The sequence below is a fragment of the Lonchura striata genome, chromosome 14, assembly GCF_050655825.1.
Source record: "Lonchura striata isolate lonStrDom1 chromosome 14, ASM5065582v1, whole genome shotgun sequence".
In the NCBI taxonomy this organism is placed as follows: Eukaryota; Metazoa; Chordata; class Aves; order Passeriformes; family Estrildidae; genus Lonchura; species Lonchura striata.
In genome coordinates, this window is record NC_140716.1 from 9,866,423 (window position 1) to 9,893,699 (window position 27,277).

General features: G+C 38.6%; 1 long non-coding RNA gene across 1 annotated transcript in view; it reads right to left on the bottom strand.

The window, feature by feature from the left end:
* Positions 1–27,277, bottom strand: part of LOC146766080 (uncharacterized) — a 152,688-nt gene that overhangs the window by 36,197 nt on the left and 89,214 nt on the right. Inside the window, exons 4-6 of the long non-coding RNA XR_014958533.1 lie at positions 17,075–17,168; positions 14,323–14,465; positions 9,758–12,995 (exon numbers count right to left, since the gene is read on the bottom strand). This is a non-coding gene — a long non-coding RNA (uncharacterized LOC146766080). The remainder of the gene's footprint in view (positions 1–9,757; positions 12,996–14,322; positions 14,466–17,074; positions 17,169–27,277) is intronic.

Here is a 27,277-nt window from a genome sequence, read left to right on the forward strand (position 1 = left end):
AGAGTTTTCTCCTTGTTTTTGGTTTGGTTGGTTTTGATGGCTTGGTTTTGTTTTTTGTTGGGGTTTTTTTCTGTTTTTTTTTTTTTTTTTTGTCATTAAAAAAAAATTCAAATGCTCACAAACTGTTGCCAGCGAGCATGAGTTTTAGTCAATGAAAATGAGGTTCTGTTCCATGAAAATGAACTGCAAAGGAAAAAGATAAAAGAGACCCCTCAAGTACAGGGTGTGTAACCCAGACTGCACTGGCACACAAAATATTCTCACAGGTTTGCTGCCACCTTGTCCTGTTCCTGTACCAGGACCAGGCCATCCACCCTTCCAGGAAACAAACCTCAAAGATATTTAGACAAAAATCCAAATACTAGTGTTTTGTCAAGATGTGCCCAAAGCTGCACAGCCTTTCAAAGGAAAAAATCCAATGTCTGACAGAGCAGATGGAACAGGATACACTTCTTCAAACTGAAATCCAGTTGCTCTGAATGGGGGAAGGTACTGGAAACATAGACACGAACATGTCACTCTGCAATAAAAACTGTCAGCACATTTGAGAAGTTCATTAAAATGTGAAAATGTTCTCCCCAAACCAAGTTTCATAAACCCTTTGCCACTTTCTGAGTCAAAGAACAAAGAGCTTGACCTAAAATTTGCCAGGAAACTTTAAAATAACATACTTTACAATCTAATGTCCAGGGACTCAACAGGAACAGCTGTTTCACTAATACTACATTGGTTGCCAGTCCTCACTGCACATGCTGTTATTTAGGATGCTATTGACTTTTCTCTAAACCTTAACATTATGGATAAATAAATCAATAATTGCATTAGAGTAGCCCTTTGTGATACTCCTGAGCAGAAAAGCAGATGTCCTTTCAGATGCACAGCTGTTGCCTCCTCCCAGAGATGAAGGCACATTTCAATCCCTCAGAGTTTCATTTAAGTCCTGAAATTGCTGCACACTGAGAAAGCAGTTTTATGGAAAGCTGAGAATAAAACTGACACACAAGGGAAATCAAATGACACAATATTTCAAAAAGGGCCTCCACTTTGCCTCAGGGAGACAAAGCATCCTGTTGCTCAGGACATGTCCTAGAAAAGTACTGAGGAACAGTTGTCTTGTAGTTAAGCTGGAAGGTTGAGTGATTTCAAGCACCTGCTTAACTCCTTGCAAGTAGTTTGTTAGGTCATTCTGTGCTGGGAAGATCTGCTTCATGCTGTGAGTATTATGCTGAATGAAAGGGAGACATGGGAAGGAGAAGCTCATGTTGTCATGTTGTCATGTGTTACCAGGGGCTGGTTTAATTTTGAAAACCTCACAACACTGTACCATTTTTCATGTTAAATGGAGTTGCTTTACTTTAGATGCTCTCAAGATTTCAAATCAGAAGAAGACATTCCTCCAGGCTAATGTATTAAGCTTCAAAGCATGAGCTCTCTGAAGCTCACTGCTTTCCTGGGGCTGAGAGGAGAGTGCCTTTAGGTTCATCCAGAGCTGGATGTCCAACAAATTCACTGCTGTCAGTCAAACATGAGCCACACACAGCCCTTGGCTTCCATAGGGAATAAACCTTCTACAGTTCCCAAGAAAACCAAGGAGTCCAAACACCCAGTCAGCTCCAGGGAAGTCACCCATCCCACAAGCCAAGTGCTGCTTTCTTGCTCCCAGCTTCTCACAATGGGTTTAGCTGTAGGAGAGAGACAATAGCATTTTCTAAGCATGTTATTACTTATCTCAGTGCTTATTTTAAATGAAGACAGGTATTTATGACATACATGATTTAGCTAATCCACAGAAAGATATGGATGGAAAGGCAGAGTGACATTATTAGAAGAATTGTGCTATTCATATGAATTTGACTTTCATTTTCCAGAGAACTGATCACCTCTCTTTTTGCTACACTGGTAAGGCCCTGGAATATTCCAAGAAATACCATGTTCCATGCCAGAAAAGCAATTCCATTTTCAAAAGCTAGAACACTTGGGCTAATTAGAATGGCTCAGATACTTTGATCAGAAATAAATTAGTGCTTTGTATGAGACCCTGCTCTTAGTTAACTTCTTTTACTAAATTCCCACACTAATGCTTTCTAATTTCACAGAGGGGAGAATGGGAGAAGATGAAAGGAAGTTTTTTTTAATCAACTTGCTGCAAACTTAAGAATAGTTTGCTATTTGTTTGGCTTTATAAAAGCACATTATGATCTTGCCTTATTAACACCTTTTTTATTTATACTACAATTTATTAAGCCATTGCATGGTATATAAAGCAGGAAAGCCTCAATGCATCAGGTATTTTATGTCCTATTCCATATTTGTTATTTTCTCATTGCAGTGCTGAGAGCAGGGGTCAAAGTTCTGCTGAAAACATGAAAAGTTGTACTGGTAATAACCTGTAGCAGTCAATACTCACTCTCCAACTGCATTTCACATAAGTACCTCTATTAAGTGGAACAATTCTGTACCTAAGGAAGCCTTAGGTTTTAGATTTTAGGCATCCTCACATTCATGTGCTCTGGGGTTTAATGTGCTTGCTCAGTCTCCCAGGTCCTTACCACTATTAGTACTGTGTAGTTATAAAAGCCAGGGCTTATGGGTGAAATGATTTAGGAATGGCTGAGGAATATCATGGCAGAGAAAAAAGTAAATTAATTCAACCTTACTTCCAAACTGCCTTGGATTGTATTTACACAGTGGCATCTTTTGTGATAATAAAACCAAAAACCCAATCAACTGCACAACAAGCAAAAACAACAAAAGAAAATCAGAGTGGTTAAAAATTTAACAACAACAGAAAAATTAAAAAACCAAAATTTTGATGAATATTCCTTTTTTCCCATCCGTAGGCTTTACTAGTTATGAATATATCAGAGGATCTTGGTTCATATTTCTTCCATTTCCTTGTTTACAGCAAATTTCCCCTGAATACCAAGGAAAATATTTTCTTAACTAATACGATATAGTAACATTATTTTCAAAACTGGAACTTGGGGCATACTGAAAGCCTAGGAGATTCATGTAATGATATAAAAACTACAAAAATTCCCCTGAAGAGTTTCAGCCAGCATGTCTGCTCCTCAGAGATCCCACACCTGGCTCTTTTTCATGTACTTGATCCCTACTGGCAGAAGACATCTTTAGGATTTCTTAATAGTCAAGTGCCCTGTACCAGTGTGAATCTTCAGCCATACTGACACTGGGGCTGATGGCACAGAAGCACAAATAATTACTGACAAAGGCAAACCTTGCTCCTCTCTGAACAGGCCCATTTCAGGCCCCAAACAATCACAGCAAGAACAAAATTACATTCATAATAACTGAAATTACTTTTTAAAAAATATAAAATTAATCTGCAAATTTTCATGGAAATTTTTTTCATGTGGAATTTTAGGGTCTAATATTTGTTGGACACATAAAAAGGAAGAATAAATTATACAGATCTGATGTAATTATAACAGGTACCAGCTCAATAGACATTTGGATACAGAAAACAACTGATACATTAAAAAAATGCAGTTGAAACTTATGTGTAAGACTTGCAATTTAACAATCACAGGTCACAAGCATCAGTTACCTTAGGCAGTTGCAGATAGGCTGGAGAAAGAGACAAGAAGAAAAACAAGCAGAGACCCAATTCCCACCTCTCAACAGATGGTTAAAAGCTGTTGGTAATTTTGATCTACTTTCATCACTGTGTCTAGCAGACTTGAGCTATTCGCATGCTATAAAACCTGCAGTGTGTTTCTCCTCACACTTCCTATTTCTTCACTTGGATATCAGAGCCATGTACAGTTTTGGGGTTTTTCCTTTCTTTCTTGCATTGGGACACACATATTTTCTGGCATATGAAGGTGCATGAAAGGCCAGCTCACTGTTTGCATTGGAGATAAAGGCTAATTTCACTGTGTCACACAGTGGTTATCTCTTAAAGCTGAGCAGGGAGGAGACACAGCAGGGATGCAACAATTCAGAGAAATTCACTGCATTAAAGGTAAATCAGTCACCATCACACCCAGCTGTTATTGTCGCTGGATTTTAAAAAGCAGCTTGCTATTATTTTCATTGTCATGCCTTTAGCACTGGGTAGTTTACCTTACCTAAAACTAGGAGCAGGTGTATTTGCTGAGGGTGAGAACTGCAGAATGACAGAATCTTAGGCTGTCTAAGAATGGCAGGGCCAGACCTCTGGAAGTGCATTTGGTCCAACCCACCTGCTCCAGCAGGGCCACCTAGAGCCCAGGACAGTGTCCAGACAGCTTCTGAAAATTTCCAGACAGCTTCTGAAAACCTCTATGGAGGAAGACTCCACAACCTCCTTGGATTTAGTGATAATTCTTAGTCATCCTCATATCAAACAAGTGTTTATTTATGTTGATCTTTAAAGATTCCTTCCAGCCAAAACAATTCTATGATTCTGTGAAGTTCAGAAGAACCTCCAGTGCTTTACTTTGTGTCCATTACCTCCAGTCCCTTCTCAGGGCACCACAAAGAAAAGTCTGGTTCTGTCCCCTTTGCATTCTCCCTTCAGGCATTTAGATTAATTGCTAAGACTCTCTTTCTCTTCTCCAGACTGAACAGCCCCAGCTCTTCAAGCCTTTCCTCACAGGAGAGATGCTCCAATCTCTCCATCACATTTGTGGCACTTTTTTACTGGATTCTTTCCAGTAGTTTTGTGTCTTGCTCTTGCTGGAGAGCTCCAACTGGAACCAGTGCTCCAAATGTGGCCTAGGTCACACAGATCATCCAGATGCAAAGGCAATTCCATAGCAAATAATATAAGAGAAACATGAATGTTAAGACTCACTAATTGTTGTAGCTCATGGAGGCATTCCTAAAGAACAGTGGAAGTACTGAGTGTCTACTGGCTCAATCACAGCACGTTTGGGTTCATATTTCCAAGTTCTCAGAATCACAATTTTCAAGCAGCTGCAGTACAATATCTAATTACCACAAATACTGCTGTCTTGTCCACACAGACCTACTATCTTGTGACTTTCTGCATGAAAACCCCTCCCTGCCAACCCCTCTGTTAGCCTGGCTTCACAGATTTTGTGGACTTTGAGCAGCAGTGCTTCAATGCAAATTGCCAGTGTGCAGTATGGCCGGGCACTGGAGGTTGCCAGGGCTGGGCCCTTGCAGCTCAGCTGGAGTCAAAGCCACCTGGCAGGCTGCAGCACTGCCAGCAATTCGAGAAGCTGCTGCAAAAGTCATTTTCTTCGGTTCTGTCAGCCGCAGTAATCATCTCCTTCCAGCTGTGTGCAAGTGCCACAGGCTGCTGTCCCAAGCCCCCGGCCCGCTGGCAGCGGGGCAGCTCCCGGCCCCTCTGCGCCAGCTGCGGGCACAGAGCGGGCCAGGCACTGCTGGGCCCCGGCACAGCAATGCTCATGCACCACAGGAGCAAAGCCTGAGCACAAATTCGTAATAATCCTTCAGATCACCTGGGAAGTTATTTCATGTATGTTTAACATTCACATGATACAAATATGAAGGAAAATGTATGTCCACATAAAAAGGTATTTCTACTTCATGAACAGCATTTTGTTCAGCAAAGCATAATATGCATATTGTCTGTCACTGGGGTTTGTTTGCAATCCATGACAGGTTACAGTCAGGATGGAATACTGTCAGCTGTAGCCACATGCATATGGGAATACCTTATATTTATCTCCCTGGCAGAACATTGTGAACATTTGAGAAAACTTTGAGGCATAAAAGAGGACACTTCAAGATTTAAGGATGATCAAAATAAAATAAAATCCTTGCTGCTAGAAGATGTGCATTGCTATCTTCCCCATAACATCCAGAACCCTATTCTAAAATAGAGCTGATTTTTTAAAAAATAGAAATGCATATACCTGAAACATAAACCTTCTAAAATAAGATTTCTGAAATATATTTCTTGTTCTCTGTTCACTCACTGATGCCATGCTAATCAGATGACTCCATAAATTTTATATACTGTAACAAAAATTACAATTAATAACCTAAAACAACAAACAATTCTTCACCATGAAATTATGTTACAATTGATAACAAATGCCTTTTGCCCTTTTTTTATTTTTTTAATATAACAGGTGAACTTGCCCAGAGCAAGAGCAAGCAAATTTCCTTCATGGAGCTAAGGCACGTGATCACTTAGTATTCTTTTTCATGTTTCTGCCTCTCACACACCAGTGTAAAACGAGTAACAATGAAATCCAGGTTTGAAGCCTAGAGACTGAAGTGAAAACAAGTGCATGAATCAATTCTCAAGAATTAAAAAATATATAATGGTCTTCTTATGCAGCCCCTAATATGTTTGCCTTTCCCTGGAGATAGGATTGGGAAAATCCTTGTTGTTTACTTATCCTATCATGCCTTTTTATTGCAAGCAAAATGCTGCACACTCTCCTGTACAAACTCACTGGGAATAACCTTAAAACTCATTAAATTTTTTCTCCATTTTTCCTGTCTGCCTATTCCAGAACAAGACATTCATCAGAGCAAGAAACTATCTCGTAATTTCTGCGTCAAATTTAATTTTAATCAGTTTATTACCACTTTGTGGTTTGTGTTATCACCACTTTGACTTTGTGTTTTCTTGTAGCTCAAATCTACCTTTTTCCCCACTGGTACATAGTTTCTTAATATATTAGAGATAGCAATGCATTACATGTCATACTTTCATAGCTTCTTGTAAGACTGATTTCTTTCATAGTTGGCTTGGCAGTTTTTCCTTGAAACTGCTGACTAGGATAGTTTAGAATATCCCAGATTCAGTCCACTAATGTCTTTTATGAAGGCATTAATTTCTGCTGTAAAACCTTGCCATGCAACAGCTCCTCAAATCACATGCACATTTTTGCACTTTTATCTCTCACTGCAGCTAAAAGTTTCCTTCTGATCAGCAAGAAATCTTTGCACAGTGGTGGCCTTCTGACACTTGATTATAATTGCTGAGTCTCCAATTTCAGCAGATTTTCCTGGTCAAAAAAAGCTGTATTCCTATACTTTCATCTGATTTCTGTCATTACAGCTCTTAATATCATTCATTCTTCCCTGTTTAGTATTCTACTACTTCTCCAAATTGATATAATCTTCAAGTCTGAGTTATAAGCAAGTTAATTAGCACATTTGTACTTGTTATGCCAAGATCACAAGAAAAAGTTTCCTGGGAATTCTAAATGCATCAGTTCAGCACTTTCTACTCCATTGCAAACCACCACCGTGTGCTGTTTACCAACTTCCACTGACCTTTGAAATTTTGCATAAAGATGTGCACAAATGATTAGTTCTGCAGCTGAATTAATAAATTTCTTTTTATCTCTATGTTCCTGAAATCCACATTGATAAAATTCTGCCTCAGTTATCTTCTCAAAAAGAACAACTTATGATCACCTGATTTAAAATTGGCAAAGGAACAGCATGTCATATTCCACTTCTCATTAAAAACTGATATTTATTCACTCTTACTAAAATTGTTAAAAACTTTTCTAAAGGCTTATATTTTACTGAGAGCACAGTCAAGAGCTCACAATGTGTGGTTTACTTTCTTCCACTCCTGAATTTTTCACAGCTTCAACTTTTGTAGTACAGAGTCCACTCCTTTTTTACTTCAGTTTACTATAAGAAAATTTTACCTAGTGATTTTCTGTTTCATTATACTTTCTACTTCTATAAAATCCTCCTTAATAACCAAGAGCAGAGCTAAAAGAGGGTTTTTCGCAGATTCAGCAATTGCTTTGTGGAGGAATGTCACCTATCCTACTCCAGAATATGTAGACACTACTATTGATAGAAAAATTTGTTCTTCAATCTACATTTAGGAAATCAGTCTTTTTCATAAAGGACACAAATCCCAGTAAGATAAGTCACTTTTTGACTTGTCACCCCATCACACTATACCGCACTAAAAATACAAAAGGATTAATGCTATTAAAACATCACATCTCTGAAAAGAAAATTATCAGAAATTGACACAGAAATGTCCCAGAAACCCTTCATAGGAACAGTAATTTTTTGGTCATGACCTATTCTTGCCATGGGTGATCAAAATACCATCATTTCCTTTAGCCCTGTTTGGCTGCAGGATAGATGAGAGTTAGATCCCAGCTCTATAAATCCTCCTATTATGAGCACAGGTGTTTTGGTTTTCATTTTCAGCTTTTAGAGTGTCTGTGTGTATTTCAGCATCTCTGACTACCCAAGGATGGGAGAGACAGACTGAAGAAAAGCCCAGTTTGTATTCAGGACACATGAATTATAAACTGCTCCATGCTACTCATATTATTAAAGCACTGGGCATCATTTCTCAACAAACTGAACTTATTTCCTACTCCTTTCATGCATGATTTGCTTGCAGGTCCTTGACTGGCACAGGGCAATGGTGATGGCAGCACAGCTGCCCAGGCTGACCCAGCTGCAGGAGGAGGAAGACAAGCCTAGAGAATGTAGCTGAACTCTGGCCATCACTAAATATGGGCTTGTCACTCATATGATTGCAGAGAATAAATCTGATAAATGCATATGACACTGAAGAATGACTGCTGTTGCTAAAGAAAACTGCCCCTAAAATCAACCTTCTCCTCAAAGAGTTTAAGAGTTTTTAGAAATATGAAAAGAACATACAGATAATGACAGGAGCAGGACAGGAGGACCATGGCAGGGCTGGTGTCCCCTAAAACAGCTGTGTAATTAATGTTTCATCAGTCATGGTATTCTGCTGTGTTGTATGAAGTAAATTCTTAGCTACTCAGAGCAGTTTCCAGATCTTTGGGAATCCATCCTCTTTCTGCACAGGAAATACAATCTTTCAATGACTGAAGATGATGTATAATTCCAGACAGAATGCTGTTAACACACACATTTCCCATAGGTTTTGCTAATTAAATTAAATTACAGGGGAACTGTACAAATTATAAGCTATTCTATCTCCTGCCCAAATATTTTCCAAAATGATACAGGCTTGGAGGACTAAGAAGACTAGAAATATGTTAACTTGAACTATATTGGTCATTGACCTTTAGCCATTTTTGCTCTTTCATGCAGATATATTTCTTGGAAACTCACAAAATTACTTTTTTTTTTTTCCAGGAATATCTACACAATCACATACCAAATTAAGAAGCCAATTCTGACATCACCAAATGTTAGGATTTATGGTAAAATTAACACAAATTTTCAAAAGCAAACAGTATGAATAATCAGGAATTTTCCTTTACAGAAATTTTTCTTCACAGAATTTTTTCTTCAAAATATTTTGATAGTTTTTGAAACTGCAAATTATTCAACATTTTTTTGCAGGAGATATGTCTTTCCAGGAGAATTTCATTGCTATGTAGGTACCTGGTTGAACTGTCCTGAAAGTTTCCCTTTGCAGTCAATTCAGTGATGAACTGACCTTCCCCAGTTGTGGCTCACTGGCTTGTGGCAATACTGATATAAAAGTTTAAAATTTCACATATAAGTACTGATGTCCCAGGACAGATGTCATGATTTGCAAAAAGTAGTAGAGACTGAAAATCTGTGTGATTTGTTAAAAATGTATTATAAGTCCTGAAAATCCACCCTTCTTCATGCTTAATGGCTTATTGGTAGGCATTTTGCTAAATTAAATCAAGTTTCTAAAAGCCTTTAGCAAAGCTGACCAGACTCTTTCCTTCTAGTTTTGCAAAAAAAAAAAAAAAAAACCTACAAAAAATTTATGGGTAAAAATATTAGACAGGAAAAATTTATGGAGAAAAGACTGGACAAGAATAAGGGCACTGTTTTAGAATAAGCTCACCCTGGATCTCAGCAGTGGCCTTTGAAGCATGATCAGACATCCTGAGGCTTTGCTGGATGTGTACAGCTGCTGGCTGAAGGAAGCCTGGGAATCCATCCATGACTCCTGTTATTTTTGAAAGCACAAAACACATCTTTTGAAAAGACAGGTCCTAAATAGATCTAAGGACAGAGAATTATGATTAAAGTTAAGGTTTACCAATTCACTGTACGTTGTTTTTGGATGAAAAGTGACAGGATGCAGAACTGTGTTTGGATTTTTGTGGGGCTTTTTTCCTTCCTCTTAGTTAATCACAAGACACAGGGAGAAAATATTCTGGCCACACATAAAAAAGACTTGTGGATTTTCCTAGGAAGGAGATTATGAGCAATGAGAGAGCTGTCACTCTAAAAGCTCAGCAGAAGGACTTAGAGCCCCACTTGCCTCACTCCCCCACATCCTCTTCCTTTGCACTGCTCTGTGCTGGAAAGGCCACAGGGAAAATGAGGCCTGAATGGGGCAAGAAGTTACAGCAGCCAGACAATGAGTCAAAGCAATCAAAAGAATCTGACATCAGAGCATGAGCACAAAGGCCTTGTGCTTCTGAACTGTGGATTCCAATGCTGGAAAGCATTCACAAAAGTGGTTTTCTCTAAAGCACAATAAGTCTCTTCCTCTGTCCTTTCAAAACTCAAAATTTTGATCAAAGTACAAAGTACGTGGCCTGTAACATTAGATAAGAAAGCAAATTCCTCTTGCCCCAGGGGAATTATGGCAACTACCTCTAAATCCCAAACACAGGTCTGCACAGTTCTGCCTCTGGAGAGATTAAGAGATGTAAGCAGACATGACAAAGAGGAATCATTTGGTTCAGTGCTAAGAAGATTCTAAGATACTACAGTAATGAACATTTAAGAGACATGAATAGAATATAATTTTTTCCTGGACATTACTGACCTGGTATCAAGTAGTAATTAAGAAACTAGAAAATAGATAACCAAAATAAAAGAAAGTAAATAGGGCAACAACTTTTAGTTTTAAGGCTCATTCTATGCTATTCCCACTAGCTAGTACCAGGTATTGCACCTGATCTTTAGAATAAAATCAAATCTTGCAAAAAGGTAGGAAAACAACTTCTGTCAGCCTCAGCATGTAAACTAATTCAGCATCATTCCCAGGCTTTATAACTGCCCTGCTTTCAGCAAGACAATCCAACAGGCACCATTCAGTTGCTATACTGCAAAAGCACAAAAATAAAAGCAACAGAAAAGTACATTGACAGAAGGATTGCAATGTTTATCTGCTGTAGGGCAGGTATGTATTTTTTTATAGTAACACCATCTAATATAGTCTACTCTTCCTTCTGAACTGTAATAGAAAAAAAGGCATTTGTATCTTCAGATACCCTTAAAAGCACTGGGTTTAAAACCAGTCTCCTGCAATAACACTGCCAAAATATACCACAAAACTTTCAAAAGTTTAACTTTTGGCATCAGAGAACTCCTTATATGTCTTTTTGCATGGATTATCAGGAACCACTTATCCAGTACAGCAGATCACCTTCAAGACTTGCAAGACTCTGAGCTGGTGATATTAAAATCAGCTTCTGCAGTGTAAACTCAATTTATGTCAAATGCCTGGGACTGAAAAAAGAGATATCTTATATGATGAGTGCCAGTAAAGATTTACTCATATTTTAGGGATCCAATTTCTTACACAGTGCACTTCAAGTAAGGAAAATTATTTTCTGCATAAATGAGAGTATGACACTGGACCAGGCATTTGGGAATCAATCAGTGAGATGCAACTTTTGTATACATCATCAGAAAGCTTTGGAAGTCTGCAGCTATTGCTGTGTGTATAACTATGCCTTCCTCCAACAGATCTGCTTTTCACATTCCACCTGATCTGAAATCCAACTACTAAATGAGTAAATCTTTAAATTAAAATCAAAAAGGAAAATTGATGGAAAGGGTGAGCTCATTGGAGAGAGAAGCAGTCCTTCAAAGCATCTTGTTCCAGGAATGTGAACATGATTTTCCTAGAGGAAGTGGTATGATACAGTGAATTCCATGGATGTGAACAGCAGCTTTCTTTAGAACCTGCTCTTGAAGCAGGTACAGTTAGTGAAATCTTACTGATCAAAATAGTCTTAATGAAAATCAGCCATTTTCTAAACCAAGCCATCATTTTCTAAACCATCATTTTCTAAACCAAGCTGTCGTCAAAACAGAAATATTCCAATTTAATTTTCCTCTTCTTTTCTGCCTTCCTTTTTCTTCTTCAGTTGTTTGGGTTTGAATTTTTAAGGGAACAGGTGCATTATTATTCATATTTACCTCTTTTCCTCTACTTTGTTTCTAATTGATCTTCAAGTTTGTAAAATTTTTGGAGCTCCGAAATGAAAGAAAAAAAATCAAAATAAAAAACCCCAACCAAAATCTAAAATCCCAACAGGTCTGTGTTCCTTCTTCATAAATCACTGCTGCACTTTTCTTGAAAAAGGGTTGAAACAGAGAAGAGAAAATGGAAACGGAAAAAGAAAAGTTCCTTACAAAACTTGTATTCTAGTCTCTATATTGATTTAAATATCCAAAATACTTCTTTTAAATTCCTACTAACTTTTGGGTGAACAAATAAACACACAGAAAACAAACCAGGAAAACTTGCAAACATCATTTAAGTGTCAGAACAGCCATTTCTAGTGGCCTTCTCAGCACTTGCACAATGTGGGGATCCCAACCACCAGGGCTGCAATGCAGTGGAAGGTGCATTTATCAGTTGCATGTATGGAGTGCTATGGAGCTTACAAACTCCAGGGTTTCATTTATCTTGTCATCTTAGGAGAAATTCTGTGTCTGGAAAACAAGTTCTTATCTACAATACAGGGAGAAGGTTTAGAACCACCAGATTCAGTGCAAGGATCCTCAGTGGTTTCTAGACCGTTCAATATAAATGTTTCAGACATTTTTGGTGCTAAATCTAGAACCTGCTTTTTAATGAAAACTTCTCAAATGACACTTGGTCTCCATTGTATCTGTGAAGTCCTGAGTGAGTGACAGCCCTTATATTGGCTTCAGAATACAGCAGAACTTGGAAAACAGTCTCCAACACTTCTCCAACTGAGGAAATAATGTAGCAATTCATACATTCCCTTGAACCCTTTATCTGAAGACTCTCTTAAATCAACCCCATTTGAAAAACTGCAGGGTTTTGTCTTCCTTGAGCTTTGATCCTTTTTCCTTCTTCCTTTCCTGTCCTAAAAAAAGAAAAAAATCCAGTCCCAAAACACACAAAAATCCCAAAAACAAAACATCCAAAAAGCAAATACATACATACACACAAAGAAAACAAACAAATGAACGAACCCCAACAAACAGGATCTCTCTCTCATATATTTTCAATGGATTAGCAATGGCATTTTCCCTAAAATTTAGATCAATTTGAAGGGTGCAATTACATAAAAAATACCATGAAATCTCTTCTCTGAGTTTACATTTTTGCCTTCTTACAAGTTGTTAATATTCTTCTTGTAACACTGATCAACTGCACCATGTCATTACTAGTGGAACCAGCATCTCTCTGTTGCCAATTCTTCACCAAACACCTCCTGACAAACCCTAAACTGCACATCAAGCTGAAGGAATGTCACATATCCAACCATTTAGCAGCATTAACAATCCATCTGTTGTGCATTATTACTTCTATGAATCATAAACTTCATTTTAAATTGGGTGATTAAATAGTAGCATAATTCACTTAGCTGTTAAAGGGATAATGTTTTGTTTGTGGTTCCAGCTGTTTACCTGGAATTACATTAGCTGAAGCTTAGGGCATTACTGTGAAAGGCAGTTAATGACTGGAAACCAACACCAGGTTTTGTGTTTAAAAGTCAGATGAGCAATGGAGTTTGGGAGATAATGATCTTGAGGTAACAAACATAAGTTAATGTTTTCATTCCATGTGATGCACACTTTTGAGTGACCAGGGAGAAAAGGATAATGACTGGGGTTTCCATTGTTTTTCTACTAGCAAAGCACCCTAGTCTTTCCCTTTTGACCTAATATTGGGTACAGGTGCCATAGGCCTGAGTGGTGGGATAGTAGCACCACCTTACCAAAAATTTTTTCACTTCCATTGCACAAGTTTCTTACTTTTCTCACTTCACTGATTAAGCCATAGGCATATTTTCTATTGATAACTCAGAGAAATAAATGTGCTTTTGCAAATAAAAGCAGAAAAAGTGCTTATGAAGCACTTGCAGAGATTTAGTGTTGAACTACTGTAAGTTTGGCAGGGATATGCCATGAAATAGAATGCATTGCAAACATTACCTTTTGGTTCCACTAGGCTGACATCCTTCACATTTATTCTTTTGTGGCCCTGCATTTATAGGTGAAAGCATCTGAGTGGACAAAGTCCCTGTTTCTGTCAGAGAACTTCTCACATCTGTCCTTTTGCACCAAGGCCAGGACTGTGTTTAAGTACAGAAGCTGTCAGCCAGGACGGTGTGCATTTGAGCCTGAAGCACTGCTGCTATTCCCAACAGGAATCCTGCCAGGACTGCAGGACCCAAACACACTCACCTGGATGAGGATCCCAGGAAGTACAGAGCTCATGGCAGGATTCAGGCTCTGAATTCATGTCACCTGCAGTGTTACTAGGTCTTGTGACAGCTCAGCCACGGTACATCAGAAGATTCGGGACTTGATGGAATGATGGAAGTGTCCTGTAGGATGCAATAAGAATGTACTCAAGTATAGGATGCATGTTTTAAATGTCAATCAGCTCAATAATATAATATACCTTTTCAGTTCTGCAAAATAACCTGAGCAGTTGTATGTGACCCCTTTGTCATATACAGGCTCTAAACCTACCAAAGAGATCAATTTTTGGCCCAGGAAGCTACAACATAACTTTATGGAATGTCCCTGCAGAAACAGGAAGGAGCACAGAGAAGTGAAAGGACCTATGCTGGGCACCCAGGAGATTCACAGGAGGGTCAGAATGTATAAGGGCTGAGGTCTCTTTACTTCTTACTGCTGCAGCAAGAGCAGAATATGTAATTTAAGTCATGCTCTAGCCTAAAGTGTTAAATAATAAACATAACTAACTTAAATGTCTCAAACCATCAGCGTTATCAATGTTTATGTCACTTCATCTATCCAGTCCATGATGCTTCTTCCTAACTTTAAATATAAGTAAAAATATTATGTGCAGTCAAAGCCATGTTGAAAAGGTAAGAAGGCAACAGGAATGTTCTCACTGACCTCATCAGGCCTCAGGATACTCAAGTACCTTGTACCTGCAGAAAATGGGGCTTTAATTCACCACTACATTGTTCCAAAACATTACTTTAAAAAACTAAAAAGAAACTAAAGAATGGGAACACACAACATTTGCTTGCAGTGATTTAAGTGTAGACTGTAAATGGTATCTCCTCACAGTGCAAAACACCTGTGCTATCAGAAACACAAAAAGGTTGAAAGAAAGGGAAGAAGGCAGAGAATAAAAACGTCCTCCCTCTGCTCAGCTGCAGAGAGTTGGAAGGGTGCCAGTTCCTTAGCATTTGCTATGATTTTGTGCCTGTTACACTTATGCTTAATAAATTTACCCTGGCAAGGGAAGTAAAATCTTTCCTGAGATAGCATGGTTATTATCTCCCCTAGATGATGGATCTGTTCTCTGCTTTATGGCAGTGGCAAGAGCAGAGAGGCAGCTTAGCTAACCAGTGGCTGGAGCTCCAACCCCTTTGGAGTAAGCATTGCAGGTTTTTATCATGAGGAATTGGAGGAATTTGCAATGTTGCCTTTGAGCTTTTCTTTTTTAAGGGAGTTCTGCAAATTTTCTTTTCTACTAGAAAACAATAATTCCCATTCCATTTGCTGCAGGCAATGTCAGAATGTCCACATCCAAATGGCTCATCAGCCTCATTCAGATCACTGTCAGTCATGCCACGGGCAGATCAGTAAGACAAGACATCCTGAAATGTTCTCATAGCTACATAACTGCCCTAATAATGACATGCAGCTCCTGTAGCAGAGTGCCTGCAGCAGCTGATAAATTCAGAGTCTACTTACTGACCAGTCCTCACTGTGCTGTAATAAATGGCAGGTGTAGATAAAGGAGGGAACAAGGTTCTGCTTCAAATTTCTGCCCTTAGAATTGCTTGTCTTTTAATAACCATGAGAATACAGAAGTGGCAAGTACAGCAGCACTTTAATGAAATTTATAACAAAACACTACTGATGTGCAGAGGAGCAGGCACTGCAGAATGAGCTATTCAGCCCAAGGAAATGACTGCACAGTGTATGTTTGGGAACTATGGATTTCTACTGACCTGCCATCTGGCAGTAAAGGAAACAGTGTCACACTTCCAGCACAGAGCAGGCACCAGGGAGCCTCTGATTACTCTGCCAGACAATACTTTGCTTGAATAAAATATAGTGTACAGTCTCATTAATTGCATAGTTTACCTCCACAGGACTGTAATAATTTGCCATAAAAACAAAGTTTATTTACCAGCACAACATAAAAAGAGACTGGAAATACAAAACTGAGGGATTCATTAATTCTTGAAAATTTTCCATCACAAAAAGGTAGTCTTAAGCTCATTCCAATAGATAATCATTTAGAGAGAAATTTATGTGCACCCTGAACTTCCAAACCAAAAATTGTACATTACATGGACAGCAGGAAGACTCAGAGAGCCTACTGCCAGGAAAATCTATTTTCAAGGACATGGACTTAGGAACAGAATACAGAGAAACACAACAAAAACTTATCAAAAGAGCAAAATTTATCAATAGAAATGATGTTATTATCGCACGATAAAGTCCCATTTCTATGGAACTGAATCAAGGTTGGGTATACTTCATACAATTTTGTCAAATTAGCTCTTCCATCACCTTGTCTGAGCACTGCTGCATTATATTGCTCAAAAAAAGGATGAACTGTATCTGGCTCTGAGTTCTTTGTTCAGGCAAATCTCCCTGTATGTTCCCTGACTGATATGGTGTCATAAGCAATTATCCCTAATGGTCAAAAAATTGTATTAAGCCACAAAGAAAGTACACATGCCAAAAATATTTTGGGTAGCTTGTTACTCCCAGTTGAAAGTCACAGCAGGGAACTTTCTATGCTGCATGGGATCTTTCTAAAAATCAAGAGCAATAAAGAAGAAACAGAAGATAAAATTTAGTTCTTTAACTAAACTGCATAAGAAATAGTAGCAAGTAACTTGTTTGCTTACATTTCAAACAGATCTGTCCAACTCCTTAAGTCCCAGGTATAAAATGTAGATGATTAGAACCAAACATGGCAGGAGCCGTGTCTCACCTGGAATATCAGTTCAAGGGCAAGCACTGACTTCCTCAGCATCCCACACCAGTCCGTTGCCACTGAATGTGTGCAGAACTTTTAGTACCTACTTCTGACAGAAGTGTAGAAATTTTAAGTAAAGAATCCTGAAAAAAATCAACAAAACTATGCCACAGAATGTGCCTCTCAGTCTTTCCACAATCTCCCAAGCATGTAATTCAGACACATATCTCATTTTTTCCCCCACCTTAAACTTTTGGATCTAAATATATTTCTATTTCACTGTAGATTAAGACAGAATAGTCACTTCCAGTTTGTAAGTGAAAGCCTGTCTCCTTTTTATAAATTCTAAATTTATACTTGAGACAATGAAGAAAATATCAAGGAAAAACTCCTACAAATAACTTTCTAACTTACCATTTCTGCTATAAAGATAAGTAAGAAAAACATAGGCATAGCTTTTTTTCATGGTTCTGTCCAACATGACTGTGCACAAAGCTAATAAAGAGAAAACACAGCTGGGAGGATTATGCTCTTTAAGGGTAACAAACCTGTAGCCTGAAGTTCTTTGAGTTTGCTTTACCTCTGCAAACAGTAATTCAGAGATGAACTGGCAAAAAAGCTAAATCACTCTAATACCCTTTTCAAAAGCTCTCATGGAAACATAAGTAGTTCTTTTTACTTAAAATCTCTTTAATTAACCTTTGCAATGTAATACACATTTTCAAGATAAAAAAACCTCGTACAAGCATGACAGGTCAGTACAAAAGAAATTATTAAACAACACAAGAAATAAACATGCACATTACCATTTAAAAATAGATGTTATTGTAGAAGAATTATGGCTCCCAGCAAGAATACACATACATGGAAATATTAATTGTTGTAAGCAAGATATCATCTACAGTCTATTTTCATGGAAAAAGCTGCAGAGATAAAAGCAGGCTGCTTGCAGCTACTGTATTGTGTATTTACTGAAACACCTGGAAAACTTAAGAGTACCACAGAGTCACCCAACCATTTAGGGTGAAAAGCCCTCCAAGGTCATCAAGTCCAACTGCAAACCCAGCACTGCCAAGCCCACCACAGCTTCTAGTGCCACATCTCCACATTTTTGAAAACTTCCAGGGAAGATGACTCCACCTCCCACCCGGGCCAATTCCAATGTGTGAAAACTCCAGTGAAGAAATTTCCCTCATATCCAACCTAAACTTCCCTTAATGCAGCATAAGGCCATTGCCTCTGGTCGTGTCCCTTCTTAATTACAAGTAAATGGAAAGAATGAATAAGAGAAGCGATAAACCAGATTTCACAGAAAAATGTACAACTTCTTTACATAACTGACTCCTGGGAAAGCCTCTTTGAAAGGACTCTTTTAAAGAAAAAAATATAAATGGTCTTCTGCTTTACACCAAATACTTGCCATCTGTTGCTGTCCTGAACCTTCTGCCCCTCTGCCCATGACTGCAGCCACTACTACTGGTTATACACGTGAACTCTGCCCATCAGACTCAAAGTCTCAGCTGACTTTCTCCTTTGCTCTGAAAATAACACACCAGTTCCTGCCTGTTTTTCAGCCCTCACAGATTTTGTTTTTTTTTTCTGAGGAGACAGAACTACTTCATTTGGGCATGAAATAGTAAGGAGCTTTCAGCATTCTTCAAAGTTATCTACATTAAATTCTAATAAGCAAAGATATTTATTCCAATTTCCTGAATCAATGGTAATAATAAAAGCTATTACTTCTGAAATGAGCTATGGTTCTTTCATGAGAGATGTTGCTACCAAAAATTTATTTGTCAGACCCTCCAATACAATGTAAAAGAGAATAAATTTAGTTCTCAGAATAAATACATTTCTGCGTTAAACTTGTTAATTTTGACTTTCCCTTTATACTGCATATTCCTCTTAAGACCATTCCCTGTTCTGGCAAATAGTATCCTCTCTCCTATTTATCTCTGGTCCTTGAGCTCTACTTTATGTCTTCCCATCATAAGCTCATTCAATAAATCTTTTATGCACTGGAACTAAAATTTTAAGTTTGTGAGAAGCAAACATTCCCTGCTAGAAACAATCATACTCCTGGAGGAAAACCTTGCCAAATGATGCTTCAGAAGACATTTAATTGTATTTATTTTCAAACATTAGGTTTAATTTCAACTAGATTATTATATCACCGCCAGTACTGAATTCCCTAAATGGAAGAGCAGTTCCACTCAGCATCCCTGGGTCACTGCTGGAGCACCTGATACTCCACTCACATGGTTTGGCCATGGCAACCCATTGTACCCTGGGACCCTTGGGCACTTTGTTTCCTCTCAGCCCTTCCTCCTCCCAATAATACAAGTTTAGCACAGAGAACATCCTCGTGCTTGGCACCATGAAGAGGTTCAGAAAGAATTCAGCTAGTAATCCTTTGCTTTACCATGGTTAATTGCCATGAACAAGAGCAAACAATGTGTTTAATCCTCCTAATTTCTACAGCGGCTTTAGGTTTTCACTAATTTGATGTATCAGCAATGGTTTCATCTGATCTCCACAGCTCTCTCCTTCCTTTAGTGCATAACTGAAGCAGCGAAGTAGAAAACATCTACATTTAATGGATGTTTCTGTCACAGTGCTGCAGCCCCACTGGTCTCATCCCATCTGCACATCCCAACACTCGCTGCCACTCCTCCCTTGGGCTCTGACACGGCCCCAAAGCCAAGGAGCTGGATAAGGCTTTGCTGGGCTCTGTCACCTTAGATAAGGGATATTCTCCTTTCTACTTCCAACATTCAACTTTCTGTCACTGACAGCTTTCACTTTACAAGTAGTTGAATTTAAAAATATATTTTAAAATATTTTTTAATTTTTAATTCACACATGTCTTAATTAAATAAATATAAGATGGCTAGGGCACATTCTTTCTGCAAGAAAACTACAGGTGTAGGCAGAAGGAAAATATGTGAGAAAATCAGGAAAAACCCATCTTAGATTTGATTTAAGGAGTTCACAGTGCCTACATCTGGATGTTATTTGAATAGCTTTTACTACAGTCCTCAGCATTATAACCACTTAGGAGTCTGATTATAATTTTCTTCTAGGGGTTCATTTTATTACTAGATCCAATTTAACTCATATCCTCCATCAGCATCAAGAGACTAGAAATCATTATCATCTCACTTCCATATTAGAGAAAAAAAAGGCACCAATGAGATTCTTTTAGAATTGTCAAATCATGGCCTTCGTTACAGCCCACTTGGGCTCATCATTGAGCTCTGGGGTTGGTTTAGCCTTTATTTCTCTGTGCCACTCACACGTGCCAGGGGAAGTACCAAGCAAATGTTTACAGAATTGATTTTCTGAACAGGAAAAGAGTATCTATAACTGAATAAGGAAAGCTAAGAATACAAATAGCTGGCTTTGTTCTGCTGTATTTAGAGTTTAATACTCTTAAACATAAACCCATGGGTCTGTATGATACTATATACCTATTCCAGGATGGCAGTGTTAACATTCTGGTGGAAACAACCAGCTATAGTCAAACATGTTTTCCCCTTGAGAATCAACAGAAAGGATGCACTTATAAAACAACTTTTAAAATGTATCTATTAATATTATCCAAGCTTTGGTCTCATGTCACACTTCAAGTTCTTTATTTGCTGACTTTCACTTACATAATCTTCTTTTTTCATTTGTTTGTTTCTTCTGCTACTCTTAATTAGAAAAGAATCTGATAAAGACATCACAGTGTGTTTCACTGCTTTTTCAAAGGCCTGTAAACAAAAAGACTGAAGCACTTTTTAAAACATAAATGAGTAAATCATACACAATCATCTGGGTTTCAGAACGAGAGAAACTCACTGTTTAATGATCACTTGGGTGGCAAAAAAACCACATTGGCATCTCAAGCAGCGCTTGGTAAAAGAGGAATGAGATCTTTAGTTCTCAATTCATTTTCAAATCAGTAAAAATGTAATATCATCAGAATCCTACAGATGTTCAGTATCTTGTGGGACAGAAGCAGAGACATGAGACAGTCAGTAAAAGATACCTAACCTGCAGAATAAACAAATAGAGCTGGCTTTTGGAGTACAGAGACAAAAAGGAAAGCAAAATCCTATTTAAGATTACACCAGAGGTGCAATCCAAAGTTTACAGGCCTGTAAAAACACAGCTTGCCTCTTTTCTGGCTCATTTTCCTGGATTCTACCTTCTTACAAAAAGCACTCTGAGGATACATGGTTTTCTCCCAATTCCCTTTCCTTTTTCCCAGTCACTCTATTTCCAGAACGTGAAATAAACTGCTTGACACTTCCCTCTTCAGCACAGTCTCACAGATATATTTCTGTGTGTTTTCCTACTGACTTAAGTGACTTTGGGATTTTTACTGTATCACTGCTACAGTGGAGTCAGAGGCACATCCAGACCATCTCTGACAGCTCCATGGAAGCACCCTAGGGAGAGCAATCTCCACCTGCCTCAGGAGTAATGGGCATCCTGACACATCTGCACCTCTGCACACTCACAGGTCCACTGGAATGAAGAGCCAGGGGCACTGGAATAGGCACTGAGGGACAGATCTGCTGCATCCCACTGGTGCTTTAATGTCTGTTTGCCTCCCAGGCCCTTGAGTGCTCTGCAACATTTGGCATTTTGAGATTGAAATTTTACTTACAGAGGAAAATAATCAGAAATTACTACATGCCTTTTCCTCAAAAGAAAAAAAAAATCAAGAGGGTGTCTGATGTGAGATCAAGTGAATTGGAGGCTCAAACAACAGAATTTTCAATGAGAATTTTATATGCTATATGGGTTTCAGCTCTCCTCCCTCCCACTGCATCATCCTAGCAGGCCTCAGGCATGTGCTGTAGGCAGGGTTTGACCATCCTGGGGTCAGGTACCACCTCCCAGGCACAAATCCTGGGAAGGTGTTCAGTTTGTGGTACAGCTTTTGAACTCGACCTGTGGAGTGAGCCTGTGCTGCACTTAAACACAGCAATTTGTCTCACCTTTGATTTCAAAACAGTTCAACCCTTACTATAGAGATTCAGAATTAGAATTAGTTTTACCCTATAAGTTGCTCAGGTCAGTGTAATAGTCAATGCCAATTTGAATTTGAAGTAATCAAACATGGAATGTTGAAAACAAAACAAGGAACCCTGCTCCCAAAAGCCAAAGCTTTAACAGGGAGGAGTAAAAAGGCCTGTGAGCAAACATGAGATTTGCCATTATTATTTTTTCATTTTGTTTTCTGTTATTAGAAAAGGACCATTTACAAAGATAATTTATTTTCAAAATTTTGGTTTTTATCTTCAGGTCTTTTTTGTTAGAACTGAAAGGCATCACTAACAGCATGAAAACCGAGCCTGGCTGGTTCTGGTAGCACAGGCTTGAACGTGCCTGCTAGAACCAGTGTGCCACAGCAGCTCAGGGGGAATGAACTGGGCAGGCCAGCAGCAGGCAGGGCAAGAAGCACCTTCAGATCTCTAATGACCACACACATCTGCAAATTGGAAACTGTCAAGATTTGCCCCTAAATTTAAGCCATTCAAAGCAAAGAAAAATTGCCTTTAAATTGTCCATTTCAGTCTATGATTATCAAATAGCATTTTTAAGGCCACATCTACGTAACACTGTAACTACTTTAATTGATTTCATGGAGATTTCATCCATATTCCAGAGGATGCTGGAGAGGATTGGACAAGAAAAAAGGACCATGAACAACCATTTCCCCCTTACATTATCTGCTCTCTACCAGTCTGTTTTTAAATCAGTCATCTCTGTTCATATTTTCAGGAATAAATAAAAAAGAACCAATGGCACCTCCCAGCTGGCAAGGATGAAGTTTTCACTTTTGTATTTTAAGAGATCAGGAAGTTCAACAGAGAAGTCTGAGCCCAAGGAGCTGACCAGATCTGAGTGCTGTTGTGTTCCAGCTGGAGAATGCCTGGGGACTAATCCAACTCAATCCACTACAGTGCACTACCAAACACTCAAATTTTATGCTAAGCTTGACTTTGTTTTATCCAATTAATATCTATTTTACCACATTGATAGCAATTTTAATAAGCATAATGACTGCAGAGTATTCCCAAAGATTCTACAGGTCTGGAGTTACAAATATTTCCCATTTGTTCAAAATTGGCAGAACTTATAAGTCTTTCTGCACACAATGTAAATTATGAGTTTGACAGACAAGGATAGAGTGACACAGGAAAACCAAGCTTCTGGTCAAAACAGGGATGGGGGAATTTTTCCTCATGCCCTAGAAATATGCCATACTGATCATGACATTTGAAATTGTTTCATATAAACCTGGAGTCTGGGGTTCGATTGTTACAAAATTCAGTTCAATAAAAAAATCAGAACATTTTTAATGGGAGTACAGCAATCAGTCATGTATCTTGATATTTGATTTGATATTTTCTAAAGCATTGTTGACAATATTAAAGTACATAGAATGTCAAAAAAATATGTCAGTAAGGAAAACTATTTTAATTTGAAAATTGTGATCTGCTTATTCTAACAGTCTGAGGACCCAGCTTTTTGTGGAATTTTGAATTTATTGTTTTAGAAATAGAGCTCACTCTCTTAAGTGTTCATAGACCTTGAAAGGTCAAACCTTGCTATGCTGATAGAAGCAGTCCCTGGCCACAGGCACAGGCACTGCCATCCCTGCAGCTGGAGAGCTGCTGCCATGTACACCCACAGACAGGGCAGCACAGCAGCTTAAACCATCCCATACAGAGCAGGGGAGTCTGCAGTTTGCAGCACCTGCACTTAGTAGCCCCCCTGGAGCAGATGAAAGAAGGAAAGGCAACCTGAAAACAACCTTGCTTTATTGTTACGTGAGCTGCTTTCAAATGCTGTGTTGTGAATCCACACCCAATTTACTTCCCATCAGCTGTCCATGCAAATTTGTGTGTGTCCAGCCAGACACTTAGTGCAAAACAGCCATAGTGATGGAAATTCATAGTGTACCCTACAGTGCATTAACTTCTTGGTGTCAGTGCACTCCCAGAATTAACAACTGGTTTGCTCACTTATGGAAGCAATGCCAAGCTGGTGAAGTGTTTGCCAACTTTGTGCTCTGTGTTCCATATCTAAATGGGTCTCAGAGACAATTTGTGCACAGCATAAAACACAGAGATTGTAATAACAGATCAATGCCCTTTCTTTAAAGTTGTGATCCAGCCCAGAACTTTAGGCAAGCTGTACAGGCTAATCCCAGAACAGGTTTTTTTGCTCTTTAATTAAACATCTTGTGCTTCCTTCTATTAATGGATTTTTACATTAGTACCTCATTATATTTTTATGGAAAATAATAGCATCAAGCAAATACCTGTGCAAATGTGATTTAGCAAGCATAAATATTTGTGCAATTCCCAAGTTCAAATTTTTTGTGAGGTCTGAAATTACTTCAGAAAGACTATAGCAGAAAAGGTTTTATTCCTCTATCTGTTGTACACATTATTTCAGGAAGATAAGCTCATAAATGTATAAGTCATTTTCCAGATGAAAGCAAAAGAACTTCTCATTTCCTCTATAAACAGTTGATCAAAACCCTACAGCAATACCAGCAACAGGAAGAATCTGTTTCCCATAGACACATTTCTCTTTGTACAGTGTCAGCTGAAGACCTTTATAGATTGTCTTTGCACAGAAAATTCAAAGAGAACTCAGATGTTTTTTACTAAATGAAAAAAGAAATCTCAAGTAATCCTGTAACAAGAATGTGTGTTGGAGTGACTCACTGGTGACATTAGGATGAAAAAAATAACCATTTTCTACAAGAACATTCTTGAACTCACAGCACAATAAGAACAGAATAAGGCAGCATTAAAAAAAGTTACTGGTGGAGGTGGGGGAAAGATTTGATAGAAAATCCAGGGGGCAAAAAATGAACAAGTTCCCTTCCTTTGACAGAAGTTAAAAGCACATCAATACTTCTAAACTCAATCCATACAAACATTGGCGGAGAGAAAGGTGTCCAATTGCACGAAAAAGGAAAGGTCATTTACCGAGTTAAAAAGAAAATACCCTGCAAAATACTGACTTGAGAATACAGAATCATTGTTGGTTGGTTGTCTGTCGTCTAGGATGTAAATAAACACTTTACAATCAATAGACAGCTCTCAAGTATGGACAAACAAACAGGATTGGGTCCATGGGTCACCTAAGGAAACACTAAAAGGATGAGGCTATACTTCTAGTTTTTGCTAATCTTGCACATAGGACATCATATTCCATAAACTGCATGATTTTTCCCATTTAATATGTTAATTTTTAGTGATTACATTAAATTCCTTAATTACTTTTTCCCCCACCAGCAGCTTTTCTTATTCCACCATTTAGTAATCAAAAAAGCAGATCTCTGCTGGAAGCTTCTTCTGTCACAGCTCTGCTCCAGACACTCCCCATTTTCTTTCCCCCTTTTGAAAACCACTGCCAGAGACCTCTTCCCCTCAGGCCAGCTGGACACTGAACCCTGAAATATGAAGATGCCTTGGGTTGTGTTATAGTCACTTCTGTGAATAGTCCAGTGTGTCTTTCCCTATCCTGGAGTGGCACAGCTTCAAAGTCCCCATCGCAGGTGGGGAAGATCCACCTGGATTATCCTGACCCTACAGACAGCACCAGGGATGGACAGGAGATGGAGAGGTGATGCTACAGACCCTCAAGGTACTGAAACACCTTGTTTGAACCATGACAAACATCTCTGACATTCCCCCTCCTCCAAAATGGACTCTAAAGCCACCAAATTCTCAGGCCAACTCATGTAAAAGGACACCCCAACAAACAGCATTCCCTGTCACACTCCAGGGGTGTTCTGCTCTCTTCTCACGGGGTGTAACCCCTCTGTGCACATGAAATGCACCCCAGGAAGTTGCATGGATGAGCACAGCACACTCAAATGTCCTACAGACCCCTGAGCCCCAGCACCTGCTGAAAGGCAGGGCCCAGAGCTGCTGAATTACCTGCCAGTGAGCAAGACTCTTGCTTTGTGTCTGACTAGTTCTATTCACTCCCTTTGTGCACATGAAGCAGCAACCTTTCATTAGCCTTTCCACATTCCCATCCATCAGTAAGTTCTAATTCCTAAAGAGAGGGTGTTATTAGAGCTTGGTGTTTGCTGTGATTGCTCCCCTCACAACGGAAGATGCAATCAGAGGAAGAATTTCTGTCCTGTAATTCAATGAATGAATGTGTTTCTACAGCAATTTCTTTAGTAATTACTTGTGTAAAGCAAGATTTTCTGTAATTGAAATTCTACAGTGTAGAGTTATTTATTAAAATACATTATTTATAATGGCATTTTCCATCTTCATTTCATTACTTTCTTTCAATACAATGCTTTCATAATCACATTTCAATTTTTTTTATTGGTATGCAGATACTGAAAGTTTTAGGGCAACTTACAGGCATTCAAACAGAAGAGCATGCTGTAAACAGAATAAAACCAGAGGAGAGGACAAAGCAGGGCTCTTACTAAGAGAAACAGAGGCATAACTTTTTATCACACTAGAGGTAAAAATTTTCTATATGTAAAGCAATGAAATAGTCTCTAATACTTCCCTACTTTATAAAGTCATTCTGCTGTAAAGAACACTTGAACATTCCTAAATAGCATTCTTGCCCTCTGACAAGTATTCTCAAGGGAATAGGAAAAAGAAAGACAATGTCTTTGGAGAAAAAAATTAAAAGGAGGTCCTGAAGGACCCAGAAAACACTGAAAACATCATCTTTGTTATTCACCTAAGCACTTTTCCTGAGCAATTAATCTTCCTAGCTATTAAAAAATTTTATAATAAAATTACTTCAAATAGGTCTGTAGAGGATATTTTCCCACATGAAGCCTACAGATTAGGCTGCTAATCAATCTCTTACTAAAAAACCAAAATTTAAAAAATTAAGTTAAACCCCAGGTAGAAACAGATGCAAGTTCTCTAGGAGCAGCACATGATCAAAGAACCACTTGTAGCAGTGCCTGCCCACCTGCAGCCTCTGAGTGCCCTCTGCCAGAATCCCTCCAGGTACCAGAAAAGCTCCAGCAAGGAGTGCTGGCTACTGGGAGGGAAAAGTCAGGGGAGAGACAAGAGGGGGAAGACAAAAATAGGAGATGAGTCTCCTAAAGCTGTGTTTTGCATAGCACAGAAGGGGAAGACACTACATTTCAAGGGAGGGCTACAAGAAAGCTGGAGAGGGACTTTTGACAAGAGTTTATAATGATAGGAC